This window comes from Piliocolobus tephrosceles, chromosome 8 (genome assembly GCF_002776525.5).
Source record: "Piliocolobus tephrosceles isolate RC106 chromosome 8, ASM277652v3, whole genome shotgun sequence".
Lineage (NCBI taxonomy): Eukaryota > Metazoa > Chordata > Mammalia > Primates > Cercopithecidae > Piliocolobus > Piliocolobus tephrosceles.
Genome location: NC_045441.1, coordinates 104295078 through 104309747, shown reverse-complemented (window position 1 = coordinate 104309747; position 14670 = coordinate 104295078).

Here is a 14670-nt window from a genome sequence, read left to right as displayed (position 1 = left end):
TTGAGGTCAGGAGTTCAAGACCAGCCTGCCCAATATGGTGAAATCCTGTCTCTACTAAAAATGCAAAAATTAGCTGGGTGTGGAGGCACATGCCTATAATCCCAGCTACTGGGGAGGCTGAGGCACAAGAATCACTTGAATCTGGGAAGTGGAGGTTTCAGTGGGCTGAGATCATGCCACTGCACTCCAGCCTGGGCAACGGAGTGAGGCTCTTGTTTAAAAAAAAAAAAAAAAAAAAAAAAGCAAAGCAAAAGCCAGGTGCAGTGGCTCACGCCCGTAATCCCCACTTTGGGAGACCAAGGTGGGTCGATTACCTGATGTCTGGAGTTCGAGACCAGCTGACCAACATGGTGAAACCCCATCTCTACTAAAAATACAAAAATATTAGCTGGGCATGGTGATGCATGCCTATAATCCTAGCTACTTGGGAGGCTAAAGTAGGAGAATCTCTTGAACTCAGGAGGCGGAGACTGCAGTGAGCCAAGATCGTGCCATTGCACTCCAGCCTAGGCAAAAAGAGCAAAACTCCATCTCAAAAAAAAAAAAAAAAAAAAAAAAAAGACACATACACACAAAACAAAACAAAGTCCTCTCAATAAGGCCTTGAGGTAAGTTTTGTTATTATCCCTATTTCACAAATGAGAGGGAGGCAAGGAAAAGTCAGGGAACTTGCCCAACATCCCCCTAAGCTGTTAAAGAGAAAAGTCAGGATCTGATCCCAGCAATTGGGTCCAGGACCTGTGCTCTTCACCTCACCTCCACACTTTGGCATTCAGAATCACAAATGACATGACTCATGCCATGCTATGAGTTGTACTTCTTTGCGATCTCTATTATATGAGGACACAACGTTAGTGAAAGTTAAAATTTGTGATCAATATAACCCATGAGAAAGTCAGGCATCTGTACAAACATTCCTGTAGCTTCAATCTTGAGGGCAGGCAAAGACCTCAGGAAAATCTTTACAAATGCCAAGGGGGTGCTGTATTTAGATTAGGGTTTTTTTTATTGCTTTAAATTTATGTGAGATGTTTTTGAAACTGCCATCCAAAAGTAGTTAATTTTTTTCATGCCACTGAAAGGGGAAGGCAAAATTATCAGGGAAATCCATTTATGTACATTACCTCATTTCCAATAATGCCAATATAAAAGCATTACTAAATGTGTACATATTGATTCAAAATAGTAAAGATACAATGCAGATATGTTCATGGTTCTTGATTTTATTCAGTATTTTTATTGGTTTGAAGTCCTAGCAACTGACACTTTGGTCTCCATCTTGTAATATGAATTAGTATATGTTATCAGTGTGACTCTACCTGAAGAACTGAGTAGGGAGCATGTCTAATGCACACAGCTGAATTAACAGTTTCCAGCCCCACCCCAGTTTACCTACAGAATGACTAAATAAGAAGTGGTCGGTCCAATTTCATCATTAAGGTGGTTGAAATAGCAAAACAAGTATGATCAATTGCTTCTCAGTTGGTAGCTGATGTGAATGAAATAGCCAAAATTTCCATAGTAGTCCTATTTGGCCATAGGTATACATACAGATGAACTTTCATTTTGTCTATTGATTTTGCTCTGCAGGTAAGGGCAAAGAAGATCAGGCAAAAAAAAAAAAAAAAAAAAAAAAATCACTTTATAAATTGGACTGATTCAGACTTGAAAATTAGAAATTTACTCTTACTAGGGTCTAGACAACGACCATGCCAGACAGTGCATCTACATCATAGAAACTAGATAAACCCACAAAGGTAAGGCATGTAACAGGAGGAGACCAAGGATATGGTAGTAAGAGATCTAAGCCATCTGCCCCAGGGAACTCCAGCTGTGGATGCCTGGAGTTGCTAGAACGAAGTATAGGGAAGTAAATTATGATTCTATTTTACTTTTAAGTTTGCAAAGTCCTGTCACATATACTGATATGGTTTGGCTCTGTGTCCCCACCCAAATCTCACCTGGAATTGTAATCCCCATAATCCCCACATGTCACAGGTGGGACCAGGTAGAGGTAACTGAATCATGGGGGCAGTTTCACCCATGCTGTTCTCTTTATAGTAAGCAAGTTCTCATGAGATTTCTTGGTTTTATAAGGTCTGGCATTTCCCCTGCTTGCACTTCTCCTTCCTGCTGCCTTGTGAAGAAGGTGCCTTGCTTCCCCTTCACTTTCCACCATGATTGTAAATTTCCTGAGGCCTCCCCAGCCACGCTGAACCATCAATCAAGTAAACCTCTTTCCTTTACAAAATACCCAGTCTTGGGTATTTCTTCATAGCAGCAGAACGGACTAATACATATACTATCTTTATGATTTTCACATACTAAATGAGTCATGATATTGTTTTCTAATTTACATAAAAAACTGAGGTTCAGAAATAAAGGAAAGAAACTAACATTAACTGGATGTCTGTGGGTCACATGTTCTATGTACCTTACAATATGTGATTCTTATAACCCTGTGAGTTAGAGGTTTGCCTGAAAATGTTCAGAATATCAGTTCAGTTCATTAGCTGCTCTGTTTCTCTGAGATCTACCTTCTATCTATAGAGACAAACCCTGAGACCACATTTCTACCTCCTGCCACTGATAACTGGCCATGCAGAGCAGGCATGGACACTTGATCCAAGTTCAGGGCATCAAGACGCTCCACCAGGAATTTGGAAATGGCTTTAAGCATGCACATAGACCTGTGAAGCAGCACTGCATGTGGAAGAGCCAAGAAAGCTCATCTGCAGAGAGAAGAATGAAGCTGATGGGCTGAATAAGAGTATTAAAAGAAACCATGTAGCCACAGAGATTGAGACATCCTGAGAGAGACAAAGAGGTAGAGAGAAATCAAGAATGGCTGCCTGATCACTTTCCCAGTCTGGATTCCATGTGGCTCGACTGTGCTTCCTGCCCTTGGATTTTGTGAAACAGCTCTGTTAAATCTTAAGATAAATTCCATAGTTTTTGCTTATGCTGGTTTGAAGTCATTTTCTATGATTCATAGACATAAGAGCCTGGTTCTCCAAGTAGGAGGTTACATGGCTCCCGCTGCAGAGGCCAGACAGCCAAAGTGTCAGGGCACCATTTTGATTCTCACTCATAGATCTGTAAAGGTTTACATATTTTTCCCAAGTCTTGAGTCACAGCTAATATTCATCAAAGAGCAGAGAATAAATGGAATCCTTGTTGAAGCTTCAGTGCTTAACCTAGATCACTTTGTTAATTTAATTGATAAGCATTGTCATTGAGTCAGTGAGTTTCAGAAGTGGAAGAGACTTTCCTATGACTTCCCTAGCAGATGGTCACCTTGCCACTATGTGATTCAACTCACCCCCAGATGAGACATCATATTCTCTTCCAGAGGAGCCCTGGGATACTTTGATGGAGCCAAAGGCTTTTTTCCTGCAACATTAGCCCTCTGAAAAATCTAACTCTTTGGAACATAATTCTCTCTCTTTCCAAGAACAACTTTTCCTATGTTTGAAGACAGCTTAGTCTGCTTTGTGTCAGACTAAACATTCCTTCAAACATCCTATAGGCCATGGATTCAGGATCACTTACTACCCTGACACAGGGCACAGGAGTCATTCTCCATTCTCCCCTGCAGTGTGCTCAGAATCAAAAGTGAGGCTCCAGTGTGCTCTGAGAGGATCCAGAGTATCCTATACAGTTGAGCACACTTTAGAGGGAGTCTTGCGTAAGCAAGAATCTGAACTCCAGACATATCTGAACAGACAATCTGAACTCCAGACATACATGCAGCTTATGGTGCCCTAACCACTCTTCTTTTTTTCAACCTGCTGAATTTACTGATTTTTGTATTTTATTTTGTTTAAAAACACATGAGATCTACCTTTTTGACAAAATGTTAAGTGTACAATATTGTTAACCAGAAGCACAATGTTCTACAGCAGATCTCTAGAACTTTTTCATCTTACACAGCTGAAACTCTAGGCCCATTGAACAGCAGCTCCTCATTTTCCCCTCTCCCCCAGCACCAGGCAACCACCATTCTCCTTTCCATTTCTAGGAATTTGATTACTTTAGATGTATCATAGAAATGGAATCATGTGGTATATATACATGTAAGAAAATGTATTCAGCTTTTTTAAAAAAGGAAATCCTGTCATATGCAGCAACACAGATGAAACTTGAGGGTATTATGCTAAGAAATAAGCCAGTCAAAAAAGGATAAATACTGCATGATTCCACTTAATGCACTGATTTTTAAAATTGTAAAGTAAATCCTACATATAAAAGTATATTTTTATTTGCTTATTTTTAAGTTGTGAAACACATATACCAAAGAGTCTATGTTGCATACTTTTGCTCTTGTGAAATAAACAAGTAAGTACACACTAGAGTCCTCATTAACCAGCTTGTTGAGAAACAGAACACTTCTAACACCTTTGAAGCCAACTGTCAACTGCTTCCTGACTGCATCCATGTCCTCCCCAGGGAAACTGGAAGGAAGCCACTATTCTCAATTTTGTGTTTATCATTGCCTCGTGTTTGCTTATTATATAACACACATATTATCCTTAACAATATGTTGCATATATTATCCTGTTTTTAAACTTCCAATAAATAGACTCATGTTCTTTGTTTTCTGATTTTTTTAAAAATCTGTGTTGTTTTAAAGATTCATTTACAATCCTGTGTGTAGTTGTAGTTTGTTAATTTTCACTGCTTCATTTATCCATTTCCCTGATGGAGGATACTTTAAGTTCATTCTGGTTTCATGTCTGTAAAACGTTTGTTATGGGTGGGCACGGTGGCTCACATTTGTAATTCCAGCACTGTGGGAGGCCAGGTGGTAGGATCGCATGAGCCCAGGAGTTCAAGACCAGCCTGGGCAACAAAATGAAACCCTGCCTCTACAAAAATAAAAATAAAAATGAAACTAGCTGGGCATGGTGGTGCACACACTGGTGGTCCTAGCTACATGGGAAGTTGAGGCAGGAGGACTGCTTGAGCCCAGGAGGTTGAGGCTACAGTGAGCCGTATTCACACCATTGCATTCCAGCCTGTGGGACAGAGCTAGACCCTGTCTCAAAAAAAATTTTGTTATGAAGATTCTTGCACATGCCTCCTTATGCATATGTCCAAGAATTTTTCTAAGGTATGTACCTAAAGAGTCAGAGTATGCAGAATTTCATCTTTACTGAAAAATGCCCACTTGTTTTCCAGTGTCATTTTACCAATATGCAATCCCATCAACAGCAAGTGGTCTGTGGTTCCACATTCTTGCTATACTTAATATTGTAGGACTAATTGATTTTTCTAGTCTAATGGGGATTAAAATGGTACCTCACTGTGATATTAATTTGTTTTTCCTTGATTACTAATGAGGCTGAACATCATTTTATTTGTTTATTGGCTGTTCTATCTCCCCTGTGAAACTTCTTTATGCCTCTTCTATTGAGTTGAAATGTCTTTATTAATAAGTGGATTTATTTGCATATTCTGCATTTTAATATGTCATTTTAATAACTTGCACATCTCTTCTTCCAGTGTGTACATTTTTCAATCTCTTTATGATGCTTTTGATCATTATAAATTTTAAATTTCAGTGTAGTCAAATTTATCAGTCTTTTTCACAATGGCTTATACTTTTTAAAATAAGTCTTTCCATATCTGTTACAGAATTATTCTTTTGTAGTGTTTTTAAAAATTCACTTGTTTTTCACATTAAAATATTTGATCTATTTGGAATTGATTTTTCTATATAGGAAGAGGTAAGAATACATTTCCATTTTTTAATCCAGCTCACCAGTTGTCCAACTAATAATGGTTTGATTTACAACTTTTCTGCTTTATGATGGTGAGAAAGTGATATACATTCAGTAGAACTCATACTCCAAGTATCCATACAACCATTCGGCTTTTCAGTTTCAATAGGTTATTCAATAAATTACATGAGCTATTCAATACTTTAGCATAAAATAGGCTTTGTGTTGATCTTGCCCAGTTGTATATGGGCAAACATACAAATGAGTTTGTTCTGTCTATGGATGGGCTTTTTCTGGACTGTTCAACTATTTGTCTCTCCTTGCCTGCACCATTATTGTACTGTTTTTCTTAATATAGTTTTATAGTAAGTTTTTGTACCCAGTACTACAAGTAACCCCTTTCTAGTTCTTTGTTAATCATGTCCAGCATATATTATTCTTGCAATTGCCTATTTTGAAAACTAAATGCAAAACTTTACATTCATCCCTTTCAAAGTTCCTTTTGTTCATTTAGACTATTACTATAGCACATTGAGAACATTTTAAATAATAATTTTGCCATCTGATACATTGTCTAGCCCTCATAACTTTTAATATATTCATCTCATTCATTGATGAAAATTTGGAACAGGACAAAGTACACTTTTCTGAGTCTCCAGTAGGGACGTATCATTAAGAAATGTAATGGAAAACAAAACCATCACTAGTGAGAAACAGTAATAAAATAAGAAGACTCCTGGCTAGTGTCCAACCCTTCCAGGTACCTGTGGATGACTATCACCAGTTTAACCTCCCTGGATTTCAGTCCCCGGTATCTAATATGAGCACTCATGGTAATAGGAATTCAATTCAAACAAATGAAAAGGACAGAGGCAAATCTCTTGGAGAAAATAATGGGTGATGAATTTCAGGATCAAACCACTATGATGTATACAGTTTCTTATGTTTAAGATTAATAAAAATAATTTAAATCTGAAAGCATAAAAACAAATGAATGTATCATTGCCATAAAGGAAGAAAAGTATGTCTTGGAACTCTTTAAGTTTGTTGTTGGTCCTTAATGATCTTGCTTTACATTTGACAAGAAAATAGGGGCCAACCTTCAGCCCCATCCTCCCAAAGTTACCAGACCCTGTTCCCAGTTTCCTTCCCTATCTCAGTGGAAGATGTTTCTCGCCTCCTGTCAAAATCTGTTCTCTCAATTCCTTTCTTCTTAGAGACTTGCTATGTCATCAATCCCCATTTTTTCCCAGAACCTTCTATCTTTTCCATCTACTGGCCTGTTCCCATCAGCATCTAAATAAACTCGAATATTTCCCATCTTAAATAAGGAACACAAAACAAAAATCTCCCTAGCTCTTACATCAACATATAGCTATTAATATATTATTCAAATTGCATTTGCATCTGATACATATTCTGTTTGCTTCCTGCAGTTAGAATTTCAGAATTTCAGAATAAAATGAAAGACCTCCTTTCATTTTGTACTATTTCTGTCCCTTTTATTCAAAACTAATTTTTTGTTTGAGACAGAGTCTCACTGTTGCCCCGGCTCAAGTGCAGTGACGTGATCTTGGCTCACTGCAACCTGACTCCTGGGTTCAAATGATTCTTCTGCTTCAGCCTCCTTACACACGTGCACCACCATGCCCAGATAACTTTTGTATAATTTAGTAGGGATGGGGTTTCACCAAGTTGGCCAGTCTGGTCTCCAATTCCTGACCTCAGGTGATCCGCCTGCCTCAGCCTCCCAAAGTGCTGGGATTACAGGTGTGAGCCATCGTGCCTTGCCAAAACTGATATAATTTTTAAAAAATTATCCAAGTTGCTTTTGTATCTATTTATAAACTTTGGTTTGTTTCTTGCTTTTTTGAGACAGAGTCTTGCTCTGTCACCCAGGCTGGAGTGCAGTGATGCAGTCTCAGCTCACTACAACCTCCGCCTTCCCCGTTCAAGTGATTCTCCTGTCTCAGCCTCCCAAGTAGCTGGGACTACAGGCACCCACCACTATACCCGGCTAATTTTTGTATTGTTGGTAGAAACAGGGTTTCACCATATTGGCCAGGCTAGTCTCAATCTCCTGATCTCAGGTGATCCAACCGCCTCAGCCTCCCAAAATGCTGGAATTACAGATGTGAGCCACCATGTCTGGTCTATTTTTATTAGACATACCTAGAAATCTCTCCTAGTAAGGCTTTCTCTCCCTTGGGCCTCTTCTGAGGCTGCTATGGAACAATGCCCTTAAGGTTCTTACGTTTGTTCGTTCATCTATCTCTTAGAAAGCCTATGTTTAGGGCTGGGCACAGTGGCTCATGCCTGTAATCCCAATACTTTGGGAGGCTGAGGCGGGTGGATCACAAGGTCAGGAGATTGAGACCAACCTGGCCAACATGGTGAAACCCCATCTCTACTAAAAATATAAAAATTAACCAGGCATGGTGGCTGGCACCTGTAGTCCCAGCTACTTGGGAGGCTGAGGCAGGAGAATCACTTGAACCAGGGAGGCAGAGGTTGTAGTGAGCCAAGATCGCACCACTGCATTCCAGCCTGGTGACAGAGCAAGATTCCATCTCAAAAAAAGAAAAAGAAAAAAAAGGCTATATTTAATGTTTAATGGAAAGTGTCTGCACAGCACTTTTAAGATCCTTAGAAGACTTTTGTCTGTTTGAAGAGTCTGAGGTCCCACCTTAAAGCTTTGTGAGTTCTAAGTACAGATTTATAAGTCATGCCCTAAACTCCTCCTTTCCCTTGAGACTACATTTTCCTAACAGCAGCTAGGACTTGATCTTTACCCTGAGGTTCTTTCTTACTCTGAGATCTGTTTACTAGCTGGAAAAACTCACCTGTTCCCCCTTTTTTTCCTAAGCTCTATGCTTTAGTGTCTTGCTTGCCCGTATTTTATTATAGGCAGACAGAGTAAGCCAGGAGACACCTTCAATACTCTGCATAGAAATCTCTTATCTAAGGCTGGGCATGGTGGCTCACGCCTGTAATCCCAGCACTTTGGGAGGCCGAGGCTGGTGGATCACGAGGTCAGGAGATCGAGACCATCCTGGCTAACACAGTGAAACTCCGTCTCTACTAAAAATACAAAAAATTAGCTGGGCGTGGTGGCGGGCACCTGTAGTCCCAGCTACTCGGGAGGCTGAAGCAGGAGAATGGCGTGAACCTGGGAGGTGGAGCTTGCAGTGAGCCAAGATCGTGCCACTGCACTCTAGTCTGGGAGACACAGCGAGACTCCATCTCAAAAAAAAAAAAAAAAAAGAAATCTCTTATCTATATCATTGAGTGCATTAGGTATATTTCCTATTTTCCACATTATCACAGGTGACAATGTTACCAAACTTTCTGCTAACACTGACAAGAGTCCTCTTTCTTCCAGCTTCCCATAACATTTCTATTTCCTTCAGTACTTCACCTCATGTTCCTAAAGGTCCATCAGGCTCCTACCTGCTACCTGGCCCCAAAAATCACCACCACATGTTCTAGGTTATATTATGAAAGCATTCCTTTTTCAAGTGTCAAGTTACGTTCCAGGTATCTATTGCTGAATAACAAACAACTCAAAAACTGAGAGGCATGAAACAACCACCATTTTATCGTACTCATGGATTTTGTGGGTGATGAATTCAGACAGCACATAGTGAGGATGGCTCGTCTCTGTTCCATGATGTCTAGGGCTTCAGACATCAAGAAGCTGGGGGTGACTCAAAGGCCTCAATCATCTGATGGCCTTTTGTTTATGCTTGGTGCCTTGTAAGGATAGCAGGAAGCCTGACCTCAACCAGGCATGTCCACCGTACAACTTACATGGGGCCTTTCTAGCATGGTAACTTCCAGGCAGCTGAGCTTCTCACATGGTGGCTTAGGGCTCCAAGAGCAAGTATTCCAGCCAACAAGCTGAGTGGTCCTTTGTGTCCTAGTATCACAGATCATTTAGCGTCACTTCTGCTAAGTCCTATTGTTGAAGGCTTCAAACCCTGCCCAGATTCAAAGGGAAGGGTAAAGACCTCACCTTTCAATGGAAAAAGTGTCAAAGAATATAAGACATTGTTTTTCAAACAACCACAAGTTTTTTGTGTGTTATCGTTTGCCATATTCAGAAAAGTCTTCTGAAATTTCGTCACTTAACTAGCACACACTCCTCTTTTAAACCACAATATTTAAAAAAGTATATCCATCTATACATGAGTGGAGTAAGGCATTGTGAATTGAAATTTCAAATGAACAATAAGTATCATCATGTAGCTGGAGAAAACAGTTCAAATAACTAAGAAGCTGCTGCAATTAGATCTTGACTCAACATTAACCTCAATAAAAATGATATATAACTTGGGGAACAATTGTATTTAACCTTATGAAGTAAGATCAATGCAATTAAGACAAATATTCTCTAGAGGCTGCCATATGACTTGTGATCTCTTATTTAATGTGCCTTAGGGTACTTGGGAAAAGTAAAATTCTCAAAGAACATACTTTAATTTGAAGCTGGTAAATTCTGTTTCCAGAACCAACATTTTAAAACTAAGAATCAGTATGCTAATGCTAAGCATAAAATATTCTAATTATGAATGACTCAATACATAAGATAGTTCTTAGAACTTCATCCTCTTATTTTTTTTTTGTAGGGAAAAATTACTGCTGTGACTTACTTATTATGCCTTCCTTATTCTAGAACACAATAAATCCAGAATTTTAATTATAACCTTAATACAGACAAGCCTCACCTTTTTTTTTTTGGAGATGGCGTCTCACTCTGTCTCCCAGGCTGTAGTGCAGTGCTGTGATCTCAGCTCACTGCAACCTCCACCTCCCAGGTTCAAGCAATTTTCCTGTCTCAGCCTCCCAAGTAGCTGGGACTACAGGCATGCACCACCATGCCCAGCTGATTTTTATATTTTTGGTAGAGACAGGGTTTCACCATATTAGTCAGACTAGTCTCCAACTCCTGACCTCAGGTGATCCACCCACCTTGCATACCAAACTGTTGGGATTTGCAAGCGTGAGCCACCATGCCCAGCCAACGATGGTTTGATTTACAATTTTTTGGCTTTATGATGGTGAGAAAGCGATACCCCTTCAGTAAACACTGTATTTCAAGTACCATACAACCATTCTGTTTTTCACTTTCAATAGGTTACTAACTTACATGGAACATTCAACACTTTATTATGAAATGATCTGTGTTGATAATTTTGCCCAACTGTGGGCAAGTGTAAGTATTCTCAGCGTGTTTAAGGTAGGATAAGCTGTGACGTTCAGTACGTTAGGTGCATTACGTGCATTTTTGACTTGTGATGTTTTCAACTTATGATGGGCTATCAAGACATAACCCTATCATAGGTTGAAGAAAATATGTACATGTTTTCACTCTTTTCTGCTACATTCTATGCTTACATTTTTAAGTCATTTCAGGGAAAATGATTTAATAGTTTCTTTGTATAGATATCCAAAAACATGTTCTTTTCAGAAGTCAATTTATAAACTGGTATCTAAAGCATACGTAAATTTTAAAAAGATAATTGATTTTAGAGGGCTTGAAAGCCGTAATTTTTTTAAAAATCCCTTTTATTGAAATCTAACCAATGATTTAAACAGTGAAATTCTTATGACAAACAACCTAGATTGTTTTTAAACCCTTAAGCTAGTTTTCAAACTTGGGAAAATTTTATATATGAAATTGCAAATGGATTATATAATCTATTTAATATTGGACTTGTTTAGTCAGAGGCAAACAATTTTGTAGCAATCACAAGCACAAAAATTGGCAAATTCTTATTGGATATCTTGTGAAATTTAATTTGTAACAGATTATAAAATCTGATACAGGGACAGTCCTAGTGGTTGTTTCTGTGGAATACTTGTATTAGTTCATTTGATATCACCTTAGGTATACAGATAATGTTGGATTATGTGAAGAAGAGAAATAACTAGGCTTCCCAGCACCTTCACACAAGTGGATTCAAGTTTTTAAACTTGGATAGCCAAAGAAGTAATACGAAACCCAAAAGACCACTGCTAAGCCATAAATAGGAGAAAATGTAGCACATGTAAATGATAACTGGGAAATGACTGACCCTGTAAGTACAGCAGTGCTTCCTTATCCAAGGAGGATACCTTCCAAGACCCCCGGTGAATGCCCAAAACCTCAGATAGTACCAAATTCTTTATGTCCGATATTTGCCCCTCTGCATGTATACCTATGATAAAGTTTACTTTGTAAATTAGGCACAAGAGGTTAACAATAACTAACAATAAAATGGAACAATTATAATATGCCAGCATCACCACTCTTGTGCTTTAGGACCTTTATTAAGTAAAATAAAGGTTACTTGAGCACAAGCACTGAAATACTGAGACAGTCGATCTGATAACCCAGACAGCTACTAAGTGACTAATGGGCAGGTAGTGTAGCCAGTGTGGATACACTGGACAGAAGGATGATTCATGTCCATGGCAAACAGAGTGGGATGCTGCAAGATTTCATCACACTATTCAGAATGGCATGCAACTTAAAATTTGTGAATTATTTCTCGAATTTTTCTACTTACTATTTTTGGACCACAGTTGACCGTAGGTGATTATAACCATGAATAAGGGGGGACAACCCATAATTCCAGAAAAGATTACATCAAGCATGGCAAATGTGTGATACTTGCGCTGTCACTTCCTGCTCCAGAGCCCAGAGCATTTTTTGTGCCAAGCCCAGAAACAGTCTCCCAGTGCAAAGGTCCAGGCGGCTTCTGCCTGTTGGCTGGCATTAGAACACAGATGAAACCTATCTGCCAGCTCTGGATGAAATGGTCGTAGTGAACTGAAGACTAGTCATGGGCATAGCTGATTTGATTTTATCAGTGGGAATACAGCAAGTAAGAATTTTGAGACAATGCTGCTATGATACTCAGCCATGATATGAAGACCAAAAAAAAAAAAATTGCAGCAGATTCACGGAGCCAGCACAAAGTAGGGATGTACAAATGAAAAATTTGAATCTTTAGGTCTATAACGTTAAGCAAAATTTTCACATCTGTAAAATAGGGATGATACCTATTTCTCAAGGTTGCTACGAAGATGAATATAGACTGCATATGTTATCTCAAAGTAGGTGCTTGCTAAATGTCAGTTCCAGATTCTAGCTATATGGTTTTTAAACAGACATACAGAGGTTCCTAGAACAAAGTATCTGAGGTGGTTAAAAGGGTGGAAAAGTAAAATCAAGATGTTAATCAGAATTGTTTGTGGCATGTAAGTGAAAAATCAGGAATTCCTACCTGACAGAGGATGACCAACATAGTAATAAGACACTTTTATCTATTTTGAGCCTGGAAACTAGAGCAACGTTGCCCACAGTGCAGTGCAGGTATCAGTGGTGGTTCCTGGTGTTCACTACTGGGGACATATTGGCTGCCAGGCTTTAGATAGAGCTTGAATTGTACTGTAATTTCAACCACTGCCTTTCAACTCACACACAGCAGAGCATCAAGAAGGAAGAGCCTCTAGAGGCCACCAGGCTCCAAAAGAACCCCTTTCAAATTCTTCTGCTCTGTAAGGGTGGGGCTGTTTTCCCAGCAGGCCAGAGGTCAAGAATTTCTCATCATTTATTTTTAAGGCAAACTTTGAAAAGTAATACTGGTTATTGCTTAAGGTAGTCATATAAAGTTTGCTTTTTGTGTACATGAATGAAAAATTATGAATTATATAAAACTATTAATGGTACATAGATGTGGCAGGAATTACAAAAAACATATTTTGTGGTAATGACTACAAGTTCGGAATGAGTGAACTAAAGTGTGAAAGAAAAAAGGAAAAAGAAGGGTGGGTAATGAGGGAAAAGAAAGTAAGGAGGGATCCTTTCCTTTAGGTAGCCTAAGCTTCCCTTCTCCAGGCCCTGCTTTTGCCCTTGTAATGCCTGCTCTGGGTTGTCGTGCAGCATCCTTTAGAGAAAGAAACTGAGGAGGATTCTAAGGATTCAGCATGGTCACTTTAAACAATTACCAGATCATTTAGTTCAATTGCTCTCACTGTAATTAAAAGACAATTCACAGTTCGCAATGTAGTCCCTTTTGACATTTAATTAGGGCTTCCAATCTGCAAAGCCTGAGTGCTATCAATCAAATTGGAGCCAGCAGCAGCAGTGCTCATTTCCACGTAAACAGCAGAGAGGTGGTTGTTACCATACAAGGTCCCCTTTCAATCTGTGATGATTAATCAGGCAGGTTTTTCCAGCAAACTTATTAAGTACCTTTTCCCCAAGCACTGTGTAACTCAGAGTCTAAAAGGGGTTTTACCTGTTTTAAGGTAAGCAAATGGGAGAGTTTTAACACAGTGTAGAAGCAAATAGATAACTTTTACTCACCCATTTTGCAAAGGTTGCTCCTATAAAAGAAGACAGATTAACAAGAGAAAAGTATAACAAATTCATAGATACATTGAGACAAGGTCTTGTTCTGTCACCCAGGCTAGAGTCCAGTGTGGTGATCATGGCTCACTGCAGCCTCAAACTCCTGGGCTCAAGCAATCCTCCCACTTCAGCCTCCCAAAGCACTGGAATAACCAGTATGAGCCACCAGGCCTGGCCAACAAATTTATAATATTTAATCACAGTTTTATATGACACAGGAGTATTCAGAAATGAAGATCCAAACACCTAGGGAAAAATTTTTTTTTTGCAAAATCTGATGAAAGAAGTGGATAGTTATAGAGAAACGTGATTGGACAAAAAGGTATGGTCTAATGGGGGAAAACCCAGTAAGACTTGCCTATTCAGGTTCTCCTTGGCTTGTCTGTGTAGCAGTCCTTTCCTGTGGGTAGGACAGGACACCTGTTATATAGGGGTCTTATAAGCTACTAAAGGGGAAGTAGGTCAGAGAGTGACTTTTCCAGGTTTTATGGTTTGCTTTAGGGGAGGAACGAGGGGAGGGGAGGAACGAGGGGAGGGGAGGGGAGG